Source organism: Canis aureus, chromosome 5 (genome assembly GCF_053574225.1).
Source record: "Canis aureus isolate CA01 chromosome 5, VMU_Caureus_v.1.0, whole genome shotgun sequence".
NCBI classification, from domain to species: Eukaryota; Metazoa; Chordata; class Mammalia; order Carnivora; family Canidae; genus Canis; species Canis aureus.
This window is the reverse complement of record NC_135615.1, coordinates 38,086,203-38,110,574: the sequence shown is the minus strand read 5'-3', so window position 1 is coordinate 38,110,574 and position 24,372 is coordinate 38,086,203. Positions and strand designations below refer to the sequence as shown.

General features: G+C 43.8%; 1 protein-coding gene across 3 annotated transcripts in view; it reads right to left on the bottom strand.

Moving 5' to 3' along the window:
• The window catches only part of LOC144314033 (uncharacterized), a 287,113-nt gene extending 265,859 nt beyond the window's left edge, over positions 1-21,254 (bottom strand). For 2 of the 3 annotated variants that reach the window (XR_013379685.1, XR_013379686.1), the window contains exons 1-2: positions 20,599-21,251; positions 19,587-19,677 (exon numbers count right to left, since the gene is read on the bottom strand). The gene's annotated coding sequence lies outside the window, so the exon portion shown is untranslated. Of the gene's footprint in view, positions 1-19,586; positions 19,678-20,598 lie in introns of all 3 variants that reach the window. The other variant, XR_013379678.1, reaches the window with a different exon arrangement.
• Positions 21,255-24,372: the final 3,118 nt, after the last annotated feature.

Genomic DNA, 24,372 nt, shown 5'->3' with positions numbered 1-24,372 from the left:
CCATTTGGTATGAAGGATGGGCCAGGGTGGGAAGAGTGGATGGGTCTATCTCCCAAGCAGCAATGGTAGAGGACAGAGCTAGTTTTCAAGCCCTGGGAAGCTGACTTCCTACAGGCAGAGAAAAAGAGTACACACCAGATAATAACTCTCCTAGGGGAGGGCAGAGGCACCAGCTCCAAGGATGGAGGGGAAGGGTCACAGTAACTCCCATGCCTTGAGGGCTTGCGACATCCACAGCCTCTGGGTCATGTCTGGTGTGAGTCCTGGTTTGGATGAATGCTTAATTCACAAAGAAGTGCCTGGCATAACCAAGAGGGCAGTAAATTTAACTCTATACATGTAGGTGTGTCCACCAGTGTCTGTAATACCAATCCCTCTAAAGAAAAGGAGTACAAGTGTCTTGTAGGTGTGTCCACCAGTGTCTGTAATACCAATCCCTCTAAAGAAAAGGAGTACAAGTGTCTTGTTTGTCTGATGTTACAATAAATTTTTTAGCCAAGTAGGCTTTGGTGCTATAAAGGTAGCACCCAAGGCCTTCAGGCTTCCTTCAAGGAGATGTCTGCCAAAACAATTTTGGTAATTAGAGAGCACTGCATGGTATTTTTCTGGGAAACATTCTATTCTGAGAAATCAGATTCAAAAGCAATGGATTCCCATGGCAGCCCACTGTTGAGCTCAAGGCTGCCACTGTAACAGATAACACCCTTCCTAGTTTGGGGCAACAGTGTCTACAGGGCTGCCTGAAGCCCCAGACCTAGGGCTGGTCCATAGTGCCCCATGTTCCATTATCCACAACTCACCCTTGACATTTAATTCCACATAAGACCTCCCGATTCAGTGACTTTTACCTTAAATTGTGGGTTAACAGTAGTGAGGGGTGACACTTAGTAGCATCAGTGAGCAATCCCTAGCACTCTAGCAGGCAATGGTCTTCCCTCTTTCTTTCCCCACCACATTTTAATAAAATGTCCTAAGTGTAATTATTTCAATGTCTGTCTTCTGTGTCTTATTTTATAGTGGAGTTGTTATGAGACAACAAACAAACAAACAGAAAGCACTTTTTAAAAATGCAGGAGAAATATGTCTGGACAGGTCAGTGACTTAACATTAGGCATGCCTAGAATAACAAAGATTTAAGTGACATAAAAATCTCCATGGCTTGGGATCCCTGGGTGGCTCAGCAGTTTAGCACCTGCCTTCAGCCCAGGGCTGATCCTGGAGTCCTGGGATCGAGTCCCATGTCAGGCTCCCTGCATGGAGCCTGCTCTCCCTCTGCCTGTGTCTCTTGCCTCTCTCTCTCTCTCTCTCTCTCTCTCTGTGTGTGTGTCTTTCATAAATAAATAAATAAATAAATAAATAAATAAATAAATAAATAAATAAATAAAGTCTTTAAAAAAAGAAAAAAAATCTCCATGGCTTAAAAAACTACCTCTGATCTTAAAGATAATAATATTCTGGTTACAGCCCTTCTGCTAGAAAAAAAAAAAATCAGTATTCTTTAAGTTCTTCTAAAAACTGGGGGCATTAAAATAGAATCAGGGTTGGAAGAGGTAGGCACACCAGTGTCATTTCGCCGGTTTTGAATGATGTAGTTAAACCTACCGTGCATTTCCCCAGAGGGGACAGAGAATATCTTTCAAGAATATGCTAAACACCCATCTGTCAGAAACAATTTTTGGGTACTGAGGTATAGAGATGGAGAATAGAACACATCATCCCTTGGGGTTCCTGGCTGTACAGAATAGTTCTGCCTGTTAGATGCATGCACTCATTATCTTTGATCAACTGCTCCTGCTCAACAGGCATGGTGCCACCCACCTGCTAGGCTGGGGACACAACAGTTCAGGTCCTCAAGAAGCTCCCCTTGTCCTGGCAGAGCCAGATGCCCAGACAATTACACGACACTGTGAGAAGAATACTGATGAGAACCCAAACCAAACACTACTATTAATTACTTATTAGTGGGAAGAGGGCACCATTGAGAGCTGACCTCCTGTACTACCAGGGCACTGGGGGTTTGTTTCTCATGTAACACGAGAGCCCTCTGGGGCAGGTGACCTTATCTCCATATTCCAAGTGACGCCCAAGGTTACCAAGAGAGGGAGGGGCAGAGCTGGGATCAACCCAGCCTGCTCCAATTTCTATGCTCCTTTTATATCAAGCAATACCTCTAGTACCATTTTTTAATTATAACCTTTCCTAACTCTCTTAACTGAATGTTACTTATTTGTACTTCTCTCAAGGCAACGGTCTTGGCCTAGAAAGACTGTCATTTGTGTACTTGTCAATTTTACAGGACTGTAAACTTCAAAGGCAGGAATGGCATCTCTTTACGTGTTTTGTGTGTGTAGAATTTTTAAGATAAGGTGTGCCTCCCTGATGATCTGACATTAGGCAGACACCTGAACAAAATGAGAGCAATCCTTGAGGATGATGGTGGACAGGAGATTGGGATGGGAGACATTCCAGGCAGAGGGCACAGCAAGTGCAAAGGCTCTTCATCAAAGGGCAAGTTTGAGGAATAAAACCTCCATCTTACCCTACTCCTGTCACTATGTCCCCTGCCCTTTATTTTTCTTTAAGGTACTTTTCACTATTTGACACTACGTTTATGGATATATTTGCTTACCATTTATACCCCAACTACACTTTGAGCTTTATGAGGACATGGACTCTGTTTGCATTGATCCTCAGAGCCTAGGGGAGATCTGCATATAGAGGAAACTGCATACATATTAGTTTAGAAACATATGAATAAATGTATGAAGTACTATGTGTATTTTTAAGTTTTATTTTTATTAAGTGCTTATCATGCACAACCACTGAACTGAGTACTTGATATACATTATTTCATTTACTTCTCACTCAAATCCCATTGCGGTAGGTACTCTCATCTGCATTTTACGGTGGTACAGTGAGGCTAGATAATTTGCTTCAGATGACTCAACAATAAGTAGTGGAGCTGGGATGTGAGCCTAAGTCTGATCCGAAAGTCTCTAACTTTCAAAGAATATACAATGAGGGAAAAATAGTCTCTTCAATAAATGGTGTTGGAAAAAACTGAACAGCTACATGCCAAAGAATGTAAGTGGACCAACTTCATCCATCATGCACAAAAATAAACTCAAAATGTATTATAAACCTGTACATGAGACTTGAAACCATGAAACTCCTTAAAGAAAATATAGGCAGTAATTTCTTTGACATCAACCTTAGCAACATATTTATGGATGTGTCTCCTCAGTCAAGGGAAACAAAAACAAAAATAAACTATTGGACTACAGCAAAATAAAAAGATTTTGCACAATGAAGGAAACCATCGACAAAATGAAAAGACAACCTAATGAATGGGAAAATATATTTGCAAATGACATACCCAATAAAGGATTTGTGTCTAAAATATATAAAAAACTTACATAACACCAAAAAAAAACCCCAAATAATCTGATTGAAAATAGACAGGGGACCTGAACAGACATTTTTCCAAAGAAGACATACAAATGGTCAACAAATACATAAAAAGATGCTTAACATCATTCATCATCAGGGAAATGCAAATCAAAACCACAATGAGATATCACCTTGCACCTGTCAGAATGGCTAGTACCAAAGAGACAAAAAATAACAGGTGTTGGTAAGGATGTGGAGCAAAGGGAACCCTTGTGCACTGTTGGTGGGAATGCAAATGAAAGCAACACTGTGAAAAACAGTATGGAGGTTCCCCAAAATGTAAAAATAAAAATGTCATATGATTCAGTAGTTCCACTACTGGGTAACTACCCAAAGAAAATGAAAACATTAATTAAAAAAGATATATGTACCCTTATGCTGATTTTGGAATTATTTATAGTAGCCAAGATACGGAGACAACCTAACAGTCCATTGAGAGACAAAGCTGTGGTATATGCATATTTATGTATGTATATGTGTATACATACACAGAAGTACAAGTATGCACACACACACACACACAATGGAATTATCATTCAGCCATAAAAAAAATGAGATCTTGTCATTTGTGACAACATGGATGAACCTACAGGTATCATGCCAAGGGAATTAAGTAGGACAGAGAAAAACAAATGCTGGCTGATTTCACTTATATGTGGAATCTGAAAAACACAACAAATGAACATACAAACAAAAAGCAGAAAGAGACTCATAAATATAGAGAACTGGTGGTTGCCAGAGGGGAGGGCTGAGGGAGATGAGTGAAACAGGTGAAGGGGATTAAGAGGTACAAACTTCCAGTTATAAAATAAATAAGGCACAGAGATGAAATGCACAGCATAAGGAATACAGTCGATAATCTTATAATAATGATATACGGTGACAAATGGTAACTATACTTACTATGGTAAGCACTGTGTAATGTACAGGATTGAATAACTCTGTTGTGTTGAAGCTAATTTAACATTGTATGTCAACTATACTTAAATAATAAAAGTTTTTAGGGGCACCTGGGTGGCTCAGTCAGTTATGCATCTGCCTTGGGCTCGGGTCATGATCTCAGGGTCCTGGGATTGAGCCCTGCCTCGGGCTCCTTACTTAGCTCCTGGAGTTGGTTCTTTCCTCTCCCTCCGCTCCTCCCTCCCACTCATACACGCGCTCTCTCAAATAAATAAAATCTTAAAAAAAAAAAAAAAAAGAAGTTTTTAGAAAACAAAGAGTATCATACTATATATTTTTTGCATCTATTTTTCCGTAACAATGTATCATCAGCATATTCTTATGTGATTAAATATTCTCTTACATCATTAAAAAAATGCCTTTTGATCAAAACATTCTAATCTAGGAGGACCTGGCTGGCTCAGTCAGTGGAGCATGTGACTCCTGGGAAACAGGAGTCAAAATAGGTTTTGAGTTCGAGCTTCATGAAGGGTGCACAGATTACTTAAAAATAAAATATTTAAAACAAACAAACAAAAGCTAACAACATGACTCTAATCTTGCAAAACCTACAGTGGCCATGGGAGGCCCTGTGACCATGTGACTCCTGGGAAACAGGAGTCAAAACAGGTTTTGAGTTCGAGCTTCATGAAGGGTGCACAGATTACTTAAAAATAAAATATTTAAAACAAACAAACAAAAGCTAACAACATGACTCTAATCTTGCAAAACCTACAGTGGCCATGGGAGGCCCTCAATAAATATCAACTGGATTAAATTAAACATACTCAGGGCAGAGAAGCTTAAAGACCATATAATATGGAATTTGGAGAGCAGGTTAGAAGATGCTCATCCTGGTATGGAAGCTAAAAATAATGAACATAAAAGATAGGAGGCTAGGTGAATGTGCACATTTTCTCTCAGAAATTTACTCACATAAGAAATGTCTAAAGGTGTGGCTCATGTGACAAGGGCACTTCCAAATACCACCTAGGTTACCTGACTCCAAAGAAAGACACTGATTTCAAGTCAGCTAATGAGGAGGAGCTGTGATGACAAGTTTTTGGTGACTCATAGAGAATGCTGAAGAGAGGCCACTGGATAAGGAGACGCTGCCCTAGTTTGCTGGAGGCCCTGCATGTGGTGGGCTGGAGAATTCTGTTCCATTGAAAGGTAAATGCCAGGGCACCTGGGTGGCTTAGTAGTTGAGCATCTGCCTCTGGCTCAGGTTATGATCTGGGGGTCCTGGGATCAAGTCCCATATTGGGCTCCCCACAAGGAGCCAGCTTCTCCCTCTCCCTGTATCTCTGCCTCTCTCTCTGTGATTTTCATGAATAAATAAACAAAATCTTATATTAAAAAAAAGAAATAAACAAAGAGAGAAAAGAAAGAAAAGAAAAAAAAAGAAAAGAAAAGAAAAGAAAAGAAAAGAAAAGAAAAGAAAAGAAAAGAAAGAAAAGAAGAAAAGGTAAATGCCAAAGACAAAACTCAAGAGGTTAGGAAAAACATCCCACAAAGACTCCTTAACCACTTTACTTTGATTTTGTGCTTGCTAGGACAAACCTAGATCCTACATATGGCAAAAGTGATTCTCAGAATAATCACCTCAAGTTTTTTTCATGGGATTCTCCATCCCCCTGGCTGTATGGCTAGTTAGTACTCAGATGAGGAGTTGGCTCTGCTGCTAGCAGGTGAGCTCTGAGCCTGCTCAGTCCCAGATAAACCGGAAGGAGGGCGCCTCAGGAAAGAAGTGGGGGAGTGAGCCTCTAGGCTCAGATGCTGTCCAGCAGCAGCACACCCCGCCCTGCCTTTCCTGCCTCTCTCCCACAGGGATCATGACGACTCTTCTGTCTCACAGGCTGTGCCAACACTTAGGTGAGAGACTAGCTATATGAACACATTCACTGACCCGAGAGTTTCTATTATCGTTAACTAACACATCAGTCGCCACAGGGAAATTCACGCTTTTCCCCACTTCTCTTACACTTACCTAAAAGCATTTTTTTCCCTTTTCTCCTCCCATAAGCACAGCTTGGGTTTTCTGACTTCAAACCACCTTTCCCGACTCACAAACAGTAAGTACAGGGTGAAACTAAAAGCATTTGAGCCTTTGTGTTTGTGTTCTGGTCCCTTCTCTGAGATCACAAGGGAGACCTCGTGCTGGCTTACAGATTTCCAAGCACCTGCAGCGGTGCAATCTCATGGGACTCTCATAACAATGCCTAAAGGTACATTGGAAAGTGGTCACTCTTTATTTTATTTTGTTTTGTTTTATTTATTTATATTTATTTATTTTTTAAAAGATTTTTTTATTCATGAGAGACACAGACTGAAGGAGAGAGGGAGAGGGAGAAGCAGGCTCCTCGCAGGGAGCCCGACGCGGGACTCGATCCCAGATCCCAGGATCACGCCCTGAGCTGAAGGCAGGCACCCAACCGCTGAGCCACCCAGGCATTCCTACTCTTCATTTTAAAGGCCAGGCCACAATAAATAACTAGAGAGAGAGAGAAAAAAAAATAAAGAAGGGGCCACAGATTCCAGGAGGCTATTCAAATGATTCAAGAGGCAGGATCCCAGCACTAGTGAAGGGGCAGCTAGATTCAAACCCAGGCCTGCGGACCTCATGCCTGGAGCCCTTTCCCTAAACTGTACGATCACAGAGCCATGAGCCACCCCAGCTCTTGTGATGCTTAACCTCCTGGACACTAAAAGAGCCAGCATGTGAAGTCAACACCAGAGTATTCACAAGCAAGGGTTTAACCTCTGGTTCTCCTTAATTACTTGTAGAGATGACTTCAACTTGCTCAGTCATAAAATAGGAAGGTCAGAAAAACGTACATGGCACAATGAGTGCTTTAGAGATTGATAATAAGAGAAGTTTTAAAATAGCTGACACTCATAGAAACTGACAGTGCTCCAGACACATCCTCACAGGTGGCAACATGAGTGTGCATCTCTGGTTGACCATCTTGCCCCCGGACTCAAGACTGAGGAATTTGGCTTCGTTGGCTCTTTCCAGAATGTATCAGGCTCAAGGCATGTCTGCCCTCGGAGCCTCCCTGCACTACCCAACATCCACATTGCTGCTCAAAATGGCCACAGCAGGCCTTCTCACTGCCCAGCTGTGTGTTATTCATCCTTCCAGACCCTCAGCCTTTTGACAACTCTAATTGCAAACACATTTCCTCACACTGTGCTTTAAGTCTGGCCAACAGGAGACAGAGAAAACACTTAAGAGTCCTCAACATCAAGGGGCATCAAGGTGCTGGGAGCATGACCCCTTTAGACTCAGGTGCTGAGAACTGAGTGTCCCCGCCCAGCTCCTCCCTCCCTCCAGCCAACAGCAGCTACCCAGACCTAATTTGAACAGCAACCTTAATTCGGTCTTCAAGTCTCTTGGCTCTTTTGAGCGAACCTCCACCTTACCCAGCACTCTGGCTGACCAAAGCACCAAGGATAGACTGCCCTCCTCCTTCCCCTGAAGCATTTTAAGAGAAAATGCATTTGATAAATATAGCACACTGCCCCCCAGACTCTTCCTCTAAGCTATTTCAACCTGCCACTGTGATGCCAAGATGGGGCCCCTAAGAGAAGCCTCACTGATGGACAAAGGGGACTGCTAGAGAAACAGGTATTTTCTTTTCTTTTCTTTTCTTTTTTCTTTTCTTTTCTTTCTTTTCTTTATGTGAGTCAGAAAGTGAGGGGGTGGAGGGGCAGAGGGAAAGGGAGAAGCAGACCCCTGACACTGTTGAGCAGGGAGCCCAATGTGGGGCTCAATCTGGGGATTCCAGGATCATGACCTGAGCCAAAACTTAACCAACTGAGCCTCCCAGGTGCCCCCAGAAATAGGCAATTTCCAACGACTGTTTCCTCGGCTCAGAAAGAGGCATTGTTGTGCCCAAGATCGCGAATCCGAGAAACCGCCAAGGAGCCGACACCAATGCAAACACACGAGGGTTTATTACAAGCTCGAGCCTGGGTCCAAGTATACCCGACACAGCAGAGCAGGGACCCAGGAAATTGAACAAAATCCCCTACCCCTGGACAAGCAGAGCAGGACTGACTCTATTTTGGGCTGCACCTGCCTTGTGCTGACCTGCTTATTACTTAGGGCACTGCCCCGCCCTAATCAAAGACCAGGACAACCCTAACTGGAAATCCGGATCAGTGGACCAGCATGACTGTACAACTTTCTGTGTATCCCATTGGCCACTGGCCCCTATAAAGTTGCTAAGCCTCTTAGTCTTGGGGTCCAAGTGCCTGCTCCTCTGTGTCGGGTATACTTGGACCCAGGCTCGAGCTTGTAATAAACCCTCATGTGTTTGCATCGGTGTCGGCTCCTTGGCGGTTTCTCGGATTCGCGATCTTGTGCACAACAGCATCACTCTGTTTCTTAAGATAGGAATATCTGGGAGTCATCCCTGATTCTTTTTTTTTTTTCCCCTCAGCCCCTATATCCACCCCAGTTCTACCTCCCAAGAACATCTCAAATCTGTCTACCTTTTTCCTCTCCACTGCCTCTTCTCTGAGCAACTGTCAAGCTATTGTCAACACTGTCCTAGGCTCCTGAGAAGCCTCTTAACTGGTCTACCCATGTCCCCTCCTGAATTCTGGCACAATGCTGGTTACTCTCCAGATCCAGTTTCCTCTTCTTGGGGAAATGGAATATGGCAATCAGTTCAGACTGCATTTTCCAGACCACCCCCACCCCACTCCTATCCCTACTTCCCACCCCTGACCCCTACCCCACCATGTAGCTAGGTTGGCTATGTGACCATTTATTTAACAGTCAAATGTGAATGGAAATGATGTATACAAATTTTGTATCATTTGTTTCAAAGTACACTGCATCCCAGGATTTCCTCTCTTACTCCCTTTCTATGGGCTAGAATGTGGATGAGGAGCTGAGCCAGCTCTGACCTTACAGGTAAACGCAGCAACCCAAGGGAAGGTGAACTGGAGAGAAGGACCCTCAGTCCCAGTACAATCTTGTAGAATAGAGCTGCCTCCTAGTGCTGGATCACTGTGGCCAGTGTGATGAGAAAAGACTGGGGTGGCAGCAAGACTAGAATTGGAGAGATCAGTGTCAGGTCTACTGTAGAATAGAGATTGGAACACAGATGGCTTTGACAAAGGTGGTATAGAGCAATGGAAATGATGGGACACAGTCAGATCTGGATGTATTATGAAGACACAATTAACTGAATATCCTGGTAACTGGGGTATATGAAAAAGGGAGAAGTCAAGGATAATACCCATATTTCAGGAATGAGCACCTGGAAAGATGGCCTGGCTGTAAACTGACACAGAGAAAAACTGAAGGTGGAGACTATACTTGGGGAATGATCAGGAATTAAATTTCCAACATGCCTAAAAGTAGATGTTACCACAGCCCAAATTTAGAGTCAAGACTACCTGGATTTGAATCCTTACTCTGACACTTAACTGTGTGACCTTGATAGAGTTAATGAAATCCTCTGTGCTTTGGAATTCTCTCATCTATAAAATGAGGATGGATAATGGCCCCCATCTCACAGGGTGAATGTAAGGAGGAAATGCATGCATTCCAGACCTTTCTGTATGTGCTGTTTGATTCTTCAAAAAGGCTCAGAACTTTAGAGATGAGGGAAGAAATCTTCCCTCATACTCTATGCCTGCTTATCCCATCTCAAATAACACTAAGCCCCCAAGATTTTGAAAGTAGAGATGTGGCTGTCTGCTACAGTTTGGGGACAGCTGTAAGGAAGCTTTCAAAGCAGCTGGCATAGGCATATAACTAGAACATTTTCTTCACCTCAGTTTCCTGGCAAAACAAGGCCTGCAGTTAGAAGGAAAAGGTTTTAATTACAAGGCCACCTGTCCAGCCATCTGAAGCCAACCTCAGCCTCTGGCTGGTTCCCTGTGGGCAATGGGGCATTTAGGGGGACTGTGCTGAGAGTCCCTAATGTCTTTCACATTTCTCAGTGCAGTACAAACATGGTGAAAATTAACAGATCTTAAAAACAGGCCCTGTTATTGCCTCCCTCCCCCATTTGTTATTAAGGATGGAGTGAAAGATTGAGGGTTTGGAAGAACTTGAGTTCCATCCTTGTCTTTCATGTGTTCACAATAAGGTGGCCTTAAAACCAAATTATCTTGTGCTCTCCAGAGCAAACTGCACCCCCTCTAACTCCTCTTCCAAATGGAAATAAGTGGTTTTCTAAATTATTAATTGCCCATTGACATTTTTAGACTGACATATATGTGAAAGGTGAGCTGGCTATATTCAAGCCTACAAAATAAAAATTAACAGAGGGGCGTCTGGATGGCTCAGTTAGTTAAGCATCTGCCTTCAGCCCAGGTCATGATCACAGGACTCTGGGCTGCCCAGATTTTATTTATTTATTCATGAGAGACACAGAGAGAGGCAGAGACACAGGTAGAGGGAGAAGCAGGCTCCATGCAGGGAGCCCGATGCGGGACTCAATCCCAGGGCTCCAGGATCATGCCCTGGGCCAAGGGCAGGCACTCAACCGGTGAGCCACCTAGGCATCCCTAATGAGTCATAATATTTTCACAAAATATTCTCAGATCACACATAAATTTGCTGCACTGAATTTTACCTCCCTGACTCCAGGAGGAGTAAGTATGAATGCTGCAGCTTGATCTTGAGTTAAAAGAATAGAATGCAGAGCTATCACTTTATATCTGAAAGTTAAAATCATAGTTCTTAGCAAGAGTTTCTCCTTAGAAGACACTGCTCCTGTGTTGGGCTCCCTGCTCAGCAGGAAGCCTGCTGTACCCTCTCCCTCTGCTGCTCGCCTTGCTTGTGCTCTCTCTCTCTCACTCACTCACTCTCTCCTATCAAATAAATAAATACAATCCTTTCTAAAAAAAATTAATGGAAATTCCTACCTCTCAACATAGAAAAAGAAAAAAAGGAAAGAAGGAAAAGAGGAAAGAAAGTAAAAGTAAGAGTCATTTTTAGGGTGCCATTATTTAAACCACAAATGAACATACAAAAATTCAAATATTTCCCAACTTCAGTTTTTTGTTTTTTTAAGTGCCAGGAAAATTAAATTATAGATGGTGATAGACAGTTCGTTGTTCCTTAGAATGGTTTCCGTTTCTTCCTGGAACCATAGCTTGATTATACTTCCCGACCCCCTAGATGTGGCCACATGACTGAGTTCCAACCAGTGGAATACAGGGAGAAGTGATGGGTGCCATTTCAGGCCTGGTCCATGACAACCTCACATGTGTAATTTGCCCTGTTCTTTCCCTTTCTGTATGATCTCCGCAGCAACATGATGGAGAGGGTGGAAGAAGAAACCTGAGAGCTCTGAGCACTGACCAGGAACAGCAGGTAAGAAATAAATTTGGAGAGCAAGCCATGGAAATGTTGATGTTTATCTGTTAACAGCAACTAGTAATTTGTTAACTAATACATAGCTCACTTCTTAGCTATCCCCTTCCAGGGAGCCTCACTTTGGCATTTGCAAATGGGAAGACTTCATAAGACTATGTCCAAAAGGCTGTAAGTAAAGTCAATCAACAAGCTAATCACAATAAATACAGAATACCTGTGTAGACTCTCCTGCTCTCAACCTCCTTCTCAAGACTTCCTTAGCTGAACAGCAATGTTTTCATCAGGAATGTATTATTCCATAAAACAGCAAATACCAAGAACATGCTGTCATTTTTTTAAAGGAAGAAATTATATTTGGCAAGATAAGAGATCCTAAATAAACAAGTTAGAAATTAAGTAATCCATTAGGCTGCTATAATAATGGGAAGAACATCCTCTCTACTAAATGGCTGTGAGCTCCTTGAGGGCAAGGACCCGCTCCATCTTGCTCTCCAGTGCACCTCAGTTATGCCTGGCACACAAGGGCTATTCAACAAATATGTGCCCAGAGGATGAAAAAACAAAAGGATGAACATTCCTCTGTTCACCTTGTTCCTTGTCTCCATACACCCCCCATTCTCTATATACCAACTACACATTTGAGGCTTTGCCGTGCCATGGGCCACTGCACATGCTACTCCCTCTGCTTGCAGTGCTCTACCCCTCCTCACCCTCGCCTCTGCTGTGTCCTTTGCCCCATCATTCCTATCTCTTTCTCAGATCTCATTACAAGTATCCCTCCCCGTCTCACAGTGTACCTCCACATCTATGTGATTGGACTTTTACACACATGATTATTCCCATAGCACTTGTCTGGACCTGAAGTTACCCTGCTTATGTGAGCATGTGTTAACGATCTTTCTCCTCAAGATCCCACCAGGGAACTTAAAGAACTCATGCACAGACATCTCCCTAGGCTCCCACTGAGAATGTATGCCCCATGGAACGTCCTCAGTCATCAGACTGAATGAATAAATGACTGTGTCAGATATCATTATTTCCATTTATTTAGCTGATTTTATCCAGTCAGCCCAACCACTAGGTTGATTTTTTTCTCTATTTCAACATAATGCTAGTATCAGTGAGGTTAAAAAAAAAAAAGAATGAGACACTAATAATACAGAATCAAAAAAAGTAATCTACCTTTATTCTCTTGCCTAATAAATGTGTATTTTAAGTGCCTTCTCTGCACAAGGCATTATTTCAGCCACTATTGAAGACAGTTCCCCTGCCTCAGTTTACAAATCATTGTAATATGAGTGATGAATTTTTTCTCCAGGCTTCCTTGTATCCATGGCCCTTGCCCTTAGCACTCTGCTAGGCTAGTCTGTATTCCTTGCCTCACAGAAGGAATGAGAAAGCAGGAAGAAAAATTTAATCCAGGGCTGGGGGATTTAACCTTTCTCTCAATCACACCGTGCCCCAATCCAGCAGGCTGGATGCTTTCTTCTAATGGGGCTGCTGGTATCTTCCTCCTAATGCAACTTGATGTAACTTTGTTGCATTTATGCCAGCAAGAATTGCCTGAGTTCACATTCAACAAATTCTATCTTTTCATATGTCAGGTGTTATCATTCCCATTTTAAGATGACAAACTGAGGCTTTTCAGGGTGACACAGTCAGGACTCAAAATTTAGGTCTCCCTGACTCCAGACTCACGGCTTTTTCAACAAGCCTACCCCATCCCCACTTCTCTTGGTATGTGGCTGTTGTTAATCAGAGGACTTTCCTCTCCAGGCTGGACTGACTTCCCACCATTTGCCAAACACATGCCCCCCACCTCTCTCTCTATCCTGGTGGACACATGACACCGTTTAAACCAATTCAGTGCTTAACCTGTAATCTTGGTGTCAGCTCATGGCTAATAGCTGCCTTGTAACTTTAATGGGTACACCAGATCTCCGGCAGGTGCAGACAAGCCACCAAGAAAACCGCCTTGAGTCTGAATGCTGGAATCCTCCCTAGATATAAACCAAACTATAAGTAGTATCAGGCAAGGCCCTTAATTTTATCAGGAATATTACAGTCATGATCCCAGAGTCCTGGGATCAAGCCCTGCATTGGACTGTTGAGCAGGGATGCTCAACAGAGGGCCTGCTTCTCCCTCCCCTTTTGCCTCTCCCCCTCCGCTTGTGCTCGTCTCTCCCTTTCCCTCTCTCAAATAAATAAAATATTTTTTAAAAAAAATCTTTACCAGGAATATTACAAAGATTTTTAAACCAGTTGTTCTAAATATTGCAAAATGAAAGTTACTATAAATACTTCTCCTATGGAGCTAATCCATTCTTCTCCTAAACCAAGATCTATTAATATGGCATTACAACCAAAACCTGAAATACTGTTACTTTGTAAGGAGAAAACATTCTGGAAGCAAAGATTTAAGTGTCAAATAACGTTTGTTCCAGATTCTAGCCTTAATCACCTTTAATTTATGTTAAATATGGCATTTTATTTTATTTTTTTAAGATTTTGTTTTTATTTATTCACAAGAGACACTGAGAGAGGCAGAGACACAGGCAGAGGGAGAAGCAGGCTCCATACAGGGAGCCCCATGTGGGAATTGATCTGGGGACTCCAAGATCATGCCCTGGGCCAAAGGCAGACACAACCACTGAGCCACTCAGGCGTCCCTAATATGACATTTTAAATGACATAATTTTTCTACATAAAGGACTTTTTTTAAAAAATTTTTTATTGGTGTTCAATTTACTAACATACAGAATAACCCCCAGTGCCCGTCACCCATTCACTCCCACCCCCCGCCCTCCTCCCCTTCTACCACCCCTAGTTCGTTTCCCAGAGTTAGCAGTCTTTACGTTCTGTCTCCCTTTCTGATATTTCCCACACATTTCTTCTCCCTTCCATAAAGGACTTTTCATTTAGAAGCCGGACTTTCTGACTTTCTTGTCAGTTCCTACAGCTGTTGCTTCCCTTCCCCTCATTCCTGGTTCTTTGCTACTTCAACAAATACTTTTCATTTCTGGCATTCTGTTCAGTGTACTGTGGGACCCAGGAAATTTAACAAAAATCCCCTACCCCTGGACAAGCAGAGCAGGACTAACTCCATTTTGTGCTGCACCCACCACCTCCTGTATGACCCCCACATGACCTGCTTATTGCTTAAGGCGCTGCCCCACCCTAGCCAAGCCGCTGGGCACACCCTTACCGGAAATCGGCTCATAACAATATAACCCCGCGTTGTGCCCACCAAAACTGCTCGCCAATCCTGACCAAAGTAATAGGCGGCCAGCTCAAATGGATACTATAGGGTAAAATGTTATTCAATTGGCCACCTGCCTGTGGACCTACATGACTGTGCAACTTTCTGCATATGTTACAATCCCATTGGCCACTGGCCCCTATAAAGCTGCTACGCCTCTTAGCCTCGGGCTCCAAGTCCCTACTCCGCTGTGTTGGGTATACTTGGACCCAAGCTCCAGCTTGTAAATAAACCCTCGTGTGTTTGCATCTGTGTCGGCTCCTTGGTGGTTTCTCAGATTCGCAATCTTGGGCACAACAGCACCATGACACTACCACAAATTCCCCCCATCTCCTTCTATCTAGACACCACTCACCCAGACTGACCCATCTCAGTTAGCTAACAGAGTGTGCCCAAAGTCCACAGACAAGTACCTGGGTGCACAAATAGGAGCCTGAAGAAGCAAGAGTAATAATGGCATTATGATGGGATTGGCTGAGGCACAAAACCCAAGTCCTGCCACAAACCAGCCACTGTCCCCATGAGGCCCCTGGAGAAAAGGGGTGCAGAGAGAACAAAGCAAGGCAGAACAATATTTTTATTGGATAGTGTTGGCCTCAGGCTCAGAGCAAAACTCCAGTAATACTGTCTGGGCTGTGAGCTCCCTAGCTAAGTATGAGGGCCACCCTTGCATATTCACTTCTGGGCCCAAATCTGAGCCTCCCACAAGAGCCAGCTACCACCGTAACACACAGGAGAGAACAAGCAAGAAAAATGGGGTGGTGGAATCAATGCCCAGAATGGGGTAAAACTAGGCCACCTCCCCAGACCCTCTCTAACCAAGGGAGAGAAAGTGGCTGCACTCAAGGGAAAGAATGAGAATGATGAACGAACAGACAGGCAGACAAAAGAACAAGACCACAACTGAAAAAAGGCGAAAGAGACCTTCTCTCAGGGGGCACGGGCCTCAGTCCAAATTTATCAACACAAGACTCTCTTCCAAGAGGACTTGCATCTAGAAGGCACATGGGGCAAGGGTAGGTTCTGTCTTTTATTCCTCAAGTAACACAGTTAGGAGACAGGAGAGAGAGAGGGTCCCTTGGAGGGAAAAGTGTTAAGACTCTCAGAGCTCTGGCTCCATGAAGGGAGCAAGAAAGGCCCATCCAAGGTTATATGGGCCTTCTAGTGGCCTAAAAGCTCCATACACCTCCATTCAACCTCCCACACACATTCTCACACCAGGCTCTGGATGTGGTGCTTGTGGAGTATCCACACTTAGGTCCATACATGGGGACCAACTATGAAGGCCAGAGAGCTGAGAGGGACCTCAAACTCATTCTCATCTAGGGCCTTGTTGCATAACTGCCTGAGTTTCTAAACCTCGAGTTCTGACTATTGATTTGCCCCAGAGGCTAAATGAACACAGCCATCTGCCTTCTGTCTTCCTTCTTCCATGACATATTCTTCAAGCAAAACCAAGGCACTCAGTGATGTTTGGGAGGAGACTGCATGCATGATGGTAAGAGCCCAGGCTCTGGAGCCAGACCTCCGGGGTTCAAACCCTGACTCTGCCACTTACTAGTTAGTGACCTTCAGCAAGTCAGTCAAGCCATCAGAGTCTTAGATTTCTCATCTATAAAACAGGGGGAGCAATAGTAGCAACCTCACAGATCAGTGTGAAGACTAGATGAGACCATTCATGTCGATGTTGAGCAGAGTGCTGGGCACATAGTGAGCACACGGAAAATGCTGGCTGCCATGATGATGATGATGTGTCACAGTATTGCTACCACTACTAATATTCAGCATTGTTATTATTACTCTGGCTTTAGTCTGCATGGCTTCCAGAGGGCACCAAAATCTCAGCCTCCTTGCTTCTGGTTCCCTTTGCTTCTTACAGGTGATGACCTTCGCCTACCCTGAGAAAGACTTACACAGTGCTTTGGAGGCAATGCTAAAAGACAAGGGTGCTGCTCACTTCAAAGACCACAGATTGCTAACAGGCTGATTTCCCCACCAGTTGTTCTCATGAAAGGACGTAACCCCAGAGTGCCTGACCAGCCATTCAAACCAAATGCCCAGCTCACCTCTTTCCCTCCCCATCCACACTGCATTTTATGAATTTCTTTGAAGGAAAAAAACAAAACATGGATTTGCTAAGCTTTCTTCTGGCTCATTTACTCACACTCCTACACCAGTGAATACTCTGCTAGTTGTTACAGAGTTTAAGAAATGCTATAAGCAGAATTGTTAAAAATAGTAACAGAACAGAAATTTATACCTTAAACAAATCATTCCAACAGATGGGACTTCAAGTATTTATTATCCTTCTCTGGTCTGGGACTTTTCAAACATGGCATTTCCAGCCGGCCAGACTGGGAGCTATTTGATAGTACCTCTCTGACCAATTACATACTAATTAAAAGACCTCAGTGTGGGCTGGAGGTAGCAGCTTTGCATATGGACTTTAATTACTGGGCTCGAGTTTTGCCAAGAAAACACAAAGGGGTTTTCTGGCTGGATGCAGAGGCTTAGAATGAACATATGGCCTGCGTAGGAGGGGAGGGTTAAGAGTGTCATCCTACACAGGAAGTGGAGTATTTCCCCCCCTGTAATCTCCTGAAAGTAACTATGTACCAGGGTTAGACAAAATCCTTGGTCAACCCAGGGAACAAAGGGCAACCTGAGTGGGCAGGGACCTGCCACCCTGGACACATCACATTCAACCCCAGGGTCATCTGTAGATTGGAATCCTTCCTGCCTCCCGCCCTCCCACCCCACCCCTAGTGCCGGCCTTTTCTTCTTCTGTTTTGGATCAGGACCTCAGGTTTCTTCTGGATTTCACTGAGCCTGGGGTAGTGCAGTATTAATTTCTGGTTACCCAAAATGCATTTCCCCATTTCCTGGTTACACTCTCCCAAGTTCTCCAGACATGAGGCTCTGGCAGGGAGGAACATGTGGCCCAGTCCTGACCAATTAGCACAATTTAATCCCTCTGGCCATGGTGTTTGGTCAAGGATAGGCATTAGATCTAAACTGGTATAATCGGCATGATTTCCAAGATGTGTATGGGAGTTTAGTTGGGTAGACATGGTGATGAGTCTGAAGCTGTGACAGTCACCCTGCTGCCACAGGGAAGAAAAGATGTAAAAGTGGAGTCAATCCAGGGGAAGCAGAAATGACAAAAAGAAAGAAATTGGAACTCTGTGACAGCATTTGAGGTCCTGCATTAAGCCATTCCTGAATGCATCCTCTTAGGACTTTTCAGTGTTGTGAGCCAGTAAATTACTTTTTTGTTTAAGGTATCTTTGGTTACACTTTCTATCAATTTGTGACTGAAATAATACTATCTAACAGAAATAAGATTGAGGGGCAGGAAGTGAAAAGAACAACCCTATAGGGATCCAGCCTGCAAAGAATACACTTGCTCCAGACTCCATGGAGCCCCAGGGATTGTGGCCCAGAATCAGAATTCTAGAGCTACAAGAGATCTTTTGGGCAAAGAATCCTTTTCAACCATCATTGCTGATTTTCTAAATGAGTATGCATCTGAAAGTTTAGGGAAGAAAGATGTCACACAGTAAACAAGAAACAGTCTTCTTCCCATTGGTGTCTCAATGTCACATATGTAATTGTTCAACAAAATCTTTCTGAATGAACATTACATGCCTAGTCACCAATAACTATTCCTTCTGCATTGCAAATAGCTCTTGCAATAAATTCCTTAATGGATTTCATTCACTTCCCATAACAACCACAATCTCAATCTCTTTTTCCTTCCTCTCTTCCTTCCTTCTCTCCTTCTTTGCTTCACCCTCACTTCTCATTTCTTCCTCTTCTCCATTCCACCCCTTTGGTTGCTCAACACCTTTTCTTTACTTGTCAGTTCAAATCTACCTTGCCTACAGGCACTTAATAGGCAACACATTGTCCGTTTCTCCATCCTTTAACTTCTGCCTCAAACCATGAGTTATTTACGAACCCTCATCCATCCTTCACCTAACCCCACAAGTCCATCCACTGCATTTAAAAAGTTCCAAATTTTTACACCCTGCCCCCAGAACACACGCATACACCCAAAGTAAAACCCCTTCACAACTGAGTTAATCAACATCTTTAGGACTCTCAAGAGATGTTTCTTCCTAGAATCAGATCTCACAGTTACCTGAAATGTTTTTATATGGTTCAGTATCACACCGGAAAGTAAGTCTAATTGTCTGTTTGTTTCAGCTCCTTATAGGACATGATCAGTTATTTAAACTTCCTGAAACTAAGTTCCCCTATTTTATGACATATTAATGCCATTTGCCAGTGTGTAATGTTAGCCAAATCCTGGTAATGTACAGATGGAAAGCTTCACGTAAGCGTTAAACAGGGTTATTACTCTCTGGAACCCAGTATACCATTGGCAGCCCTCAAGAATTACAATTATTATTTTTATATTCCTTTTAGAGTGTCTTAGGAACTTACAGGTCTTGAGAGGAAAAGCTGTGGGATTTTGGATGAGATTTGCAAACACATTTGCTCTCTGGCCCAAGTGAAATCTTTTACTCAAACTCTGGGCTGGGAAGGTAGAAAGTTAATTCAGGATGTAAAATAAACAGGTGATACCTTGAATTTATGCAGGCCCCCGTTTGCAAAACTCTGCAACTGCTCACATGTGTCATTTGATCACCAGTGTCTTCCTTTACTGGAAGTTTTCCTTTGGCAAAAAATACAAATAAAAAAGAATTTAAAGACATTTACCATGGGTACAAAGTCTAGGCTTTCATTCTTATTAGAACTGTTAACATAACTCTAGACCATTTCCCTTCAAATCTTTCCTCTTAATCCAGCTTCAAAACTAATTCATTGTGGGGACTAGAAACCTTCCCCAGCCTGACTTGCTGAGCCACCTGAGGGACAAATCGGCACAACTTTTCACATGTCCTCAATGGCTTCCTTCCTCCTTCCTCTCCAGGCCAGCATCCTGCCCACCCTGGTTGCCACTCTACTACCAGAGGTATGGAAACTGGCTTCCAGAGAAGTCACCCAGGGGCCAAACAGACACAATCCTAAAAGGCAGAAGACTGAATTCTTGCAGGAGTGAATGTTACTAATGGGAAACAAGTGTCAGAGCAGCATGGGGAAAGAGCTGGACAGCCCCTACCTCCTTCCCCCTCCAACATGCTCAGGTGTGATTCCTCCATGCAAACTATCCCCACACACTGAAGGACCTGCTGAGTTCTTTGTGGCTTATTTTGAAATGGAAGCCAATGCAAAAAAAAAAAAAAAAGAAAAAAAAAATCAATGTACCCTTCACCCTCACCATCCTGGGATTTCCCAGCCCTGATAAAGTATTAGTACCACAGCTCTTTCTCAGACCCTGCTTTCTGGAGGGCCAGGCTAAGATGTTTTGTTTCTCTATTTTAACATTTCTCAAGGTATGATTTACAGACCATCTGCATCAGAATCTTCTAGGGTACCTGCTAAAAAGGCAGATTTCTGGCCTATGCTGGAAATTCAGACGCAGTAGATCTGGTGTATTTACTAGTAATCTGCAGTATTAAGCAGCTCTACAGGTGATTCTTTAACACTCTAAAATGTGATGACCACAGCTCCAAGTTTCTCCAGTGCTCCCTACCTCTGCACAGGTGGAGGTTGCTCAGGTCAAAACTCTTGGGTTCTTTTTCTTTCTCCCACATTCTTGTAGACTCATACAAGACCTGTCAATACAATATCCCTTGTATCTGGATCTTTTCTTTTTTTTTTTTTCTTTTTTTCTTTTTTTTTTTTTAGGTATATTGACACTGTTACCTTAGTTTCAGGAGAACAACATAGTGATTCAACACCTCTCTATGTTAGGCTGGACTCACTACAAGTGTAGCTACCATCTGTCACCATAAAACACCATGACAGTACTAATGGCTCATTCCCTATGCTTTATCTTTCATCCCGTAACTGATCCATTCCATAACTGGAAGCCTGGACCTCCCACTCCCTGGCACCCATTTTGCCCATCCCCCCACCTCCCTCCCTACAGCAACTACCAATTTGTTCTCTGCTCCTGACCATGTTATCAAGGTGTATGGGGAATAAAAACCTGGCACTTGCCAGCCTCTCTGGCCCAGACAGAGCTCCATTTAGCAGAATTCTAGAGCTGGTTCCTTTTTTTGTTGTTGTTTAAGATTTTATGTATTTGACGGGATCCCTGGATGGCTCGGGTTTAGCGCCGCCTTCCACCCATGGCGTGATCCTGGAGTCCCAAGATCGAGTCCCACATCGGGCTCCCTGCATGGAGCCTGCTTCTCCCTCTGCCTGTGTCTCTGCCTCTCTCTCTCTCTGTCTCTCATGAATAAATAAATAAAATCTTAAAAAAAAAAAAGATTTTATTTATTTGAGACAGAGAGAAGACAAGTAAAGGGAGGGGCAGTGGGAAGGGGAAAGGGAAAGGGAAAAGCAGACTCCCCCACTGAGCAGGAAGCCACCAGGGCTCCATCCCAGGGCCCCAGGATCATGGCCTGAGCCAAAGGCTCATCCTTAACCAACTGAGCCACCCAGGTGCCCCGAGCTGGTCCCTTTATATTCTAGTTGCCCTTTTAGACCTCAGCTTTTGGGCAGCCCAAGTGGCTCAGCAGTTTAGCACTGCCTTCGGTCCAGGGCCTGATCCTGGAGACCCGGGATCGGGTCCCACGTCAGGCTCCCTGCATGGGGCCTGCTTCTCCCTCTGCCTGTGTCTCTGAGCCCCTCTCTCTCTCTCTCTCTGTGTCTCTTATGAACAATGAATACAATCTTAAAAATAATAATACAATAAAATAAACCTCAGCTTTTTCTCTCTGACCCAGGGCTGGCAAATCTGCCCATGGTCCCTCAGTACTATCCTTCGCAGCCTAGGGAGCGGGGTTCCCCTTGTTACCTTGTCTCCTCTTTTGCACTGATATTCTCTGTGTGGTCTATCTTTTATTTTGCAGAAGCTGTTCAGTCAGCCTTTAGTTCTTCTTAGGGAGGAACTGCTCTATAAGTAGGTGTAGATTTGGTGTGTGCCTGGAGGAGGTTGAGTTCAGGGTCTTCCTACATCACCATCTTGGACTGGAACTCTTGTCTTTTCCTACCCCTTCCCCCAAAACTTACCCCCTCCCCTCCCCGTTTGGGATCCTCTCCTTTCTCCCAGAATGTTCATTAAAGCCTCCTTAACATTTTCCCCACTTTCCTTCTTCCAAGCAGAGATGAAAATAGGAAATCAGGGGATGCCTGAGTGGCTCAGTGGTTGAGCGCGTCTGCCTTCGGCTCAGGGCATGATCCTAGAGACCTGGGATTGAGTCTCACATCGGGCTCCCTGCACGGAGCCTGCTTCTCCCTCTGCCTAGGTCTCTGCCTCTCTCTCTCTCTCTCTGTCTTTCATGAATAAATAAATAAAATCTTTAAAAAGAAAATGGGAAATCAGGCTGCATATTTCATCAAGGACCTGGAACAGTCCAATACAAGAAGTGGACACTTAGATTCTGTCAGACACATCTGGCGTCCCTGAGGTGGTAGATCTTCCATGAGACAGAATCACGCCTCTGGTGGATTAGTGCTGCCCACCTGTGTGTAGTGTTTAAAACTTTCATCCTCGCTATACTCACTTTGCTCATCACAATGTGTACTGTGAAGACCACATGAGCTGGCAGGGCCAGTCCATCTATTTCCAGGGAATCCCGTATCCAGTAGGGCACAATGTACACAGTGGGTGCTTTACCCACGTCAGTAATAATGGGGTAACAAGAACATCAAATTCCCTGCTTTTCTTTCTTTTTCTCCCTTTCACTCCTCCTATACCTCTCAATTACTCAATTCCCTCTCCTAACTTGGTAAACACTTCTACCACAGCCCAAGCACTCTCCTTTGCTCCCTTTGGCAAGACTTTGGCTAAAATCCATTTGACTACACCTGTGTTCTGTTTATTTCCTTCACATGTCTATTCTTTCTGGCTTGAGAAACTGAAGCAAAAATGTCCTTATCATAAGGACACAAATTGTATTGCTTAACTGGTATAATTACAGCTAATATTTGTTGAGCATTTACCATGAACGAAGCCTCTTCCAGGCACTTCCTCATTTAGTCCTTTCAACAGCTCTGGTATGTAGGTACTATTTTGGATCCACCTTTCTAGGTAAGGAAATTTAGGCTTAGAGAGATTGTGACTTGCCTATAGAAAGTCCTAAAGCTTGTCTGATAAAGATCTAGGCTCTTGACCTTTCTGGTACTTCCTGTATGACACATGGACAGTTTCCCCAGTGCAGCTACCTGGCATGAACTCTCCATGCTGAACAACTGTCTCCGTGTCTATGTTCATGGCTGATGCAAGTCGATCCACCCTGACAGCAGGTTACCAGCTTCACAATCTTGGTCCTCGATCAACTCTTTGATTTTTGCAGATCAAATTTTGCAGTTCCATTTGCCACATGGTTCTCCCACATCAAGAAGACATTTCATTTCAGAACAACACACAGTCTTCATGTTTGGCTTGCCTTATAAGCATTCTTGCCACATCAAGTCAAAAGCTCATTTTCCCCCAATATTTCTTCCACAAACATCATCCACTCCATCTCCCCTAAAACTCTGCATCATAATCTTTCATCCCATCATCTGAACCACTACAGAAATGTGTCTCAGAGCCATCCTCAGTGACTCACGTTCCCCACAACAGATTCTCTGTGGGCACTTGACAGTCTCTCCTTTGAAATTGCCTTCCAAAGACTAATTAGCCCTCAGTCTCCCAGGGAACAGTTCTCTCTTCTCTGTCACTCTGTGTGGACTCTCTATTTCCTTCTCTTGTATCTGTCTCTGTCCTTGTAAGGCTTTAAAACCAACCAAGATCCGGGCTGAGGAATGAGGTTAATTACTTGCCTTTAGCATGCCACTTGTTTCATGCAGGCTCAAGGCTAGCCCCCCATTTTTACCAGGCCAAGACATCTCATGATGGCACTGTTCCCCTTCTTGGACCTTCAGGAAATAGCAGCTGTCACCCACCCCAAAGTTAATTTAACTTTTAATTTTAAGCGTGTCTTTCCAGCAATCACACTCTGCTCAAGCCATCTCACTCTCCCCCAGTATGCACATCTGGAACCATTCACAAAGTGGTGGTTGAAATTTCCACTAATTCAAATGGAATGCTAGGGATGGAGGCCACTGGGAGGCCCTCAGCTTCCCCCAGGTCTCAGGCAAGTAGTTTTTCTCTAAGAAATGCACACCTCAATAAACATCCTAGAGCGTGCCCACTGGGGACAGAATCCTGAACCAGGGGCACTGGAGCTCTGTATGTGGTGGCCCAACAGACAGTGCTATGGACTGAACAGTGGTCCCCCAAAAACCCTATGGTGAAACCCTATCCGAGTGTGACTTTATCTAGAGACAGGGTCTTTAAGAAGTAAGGAAG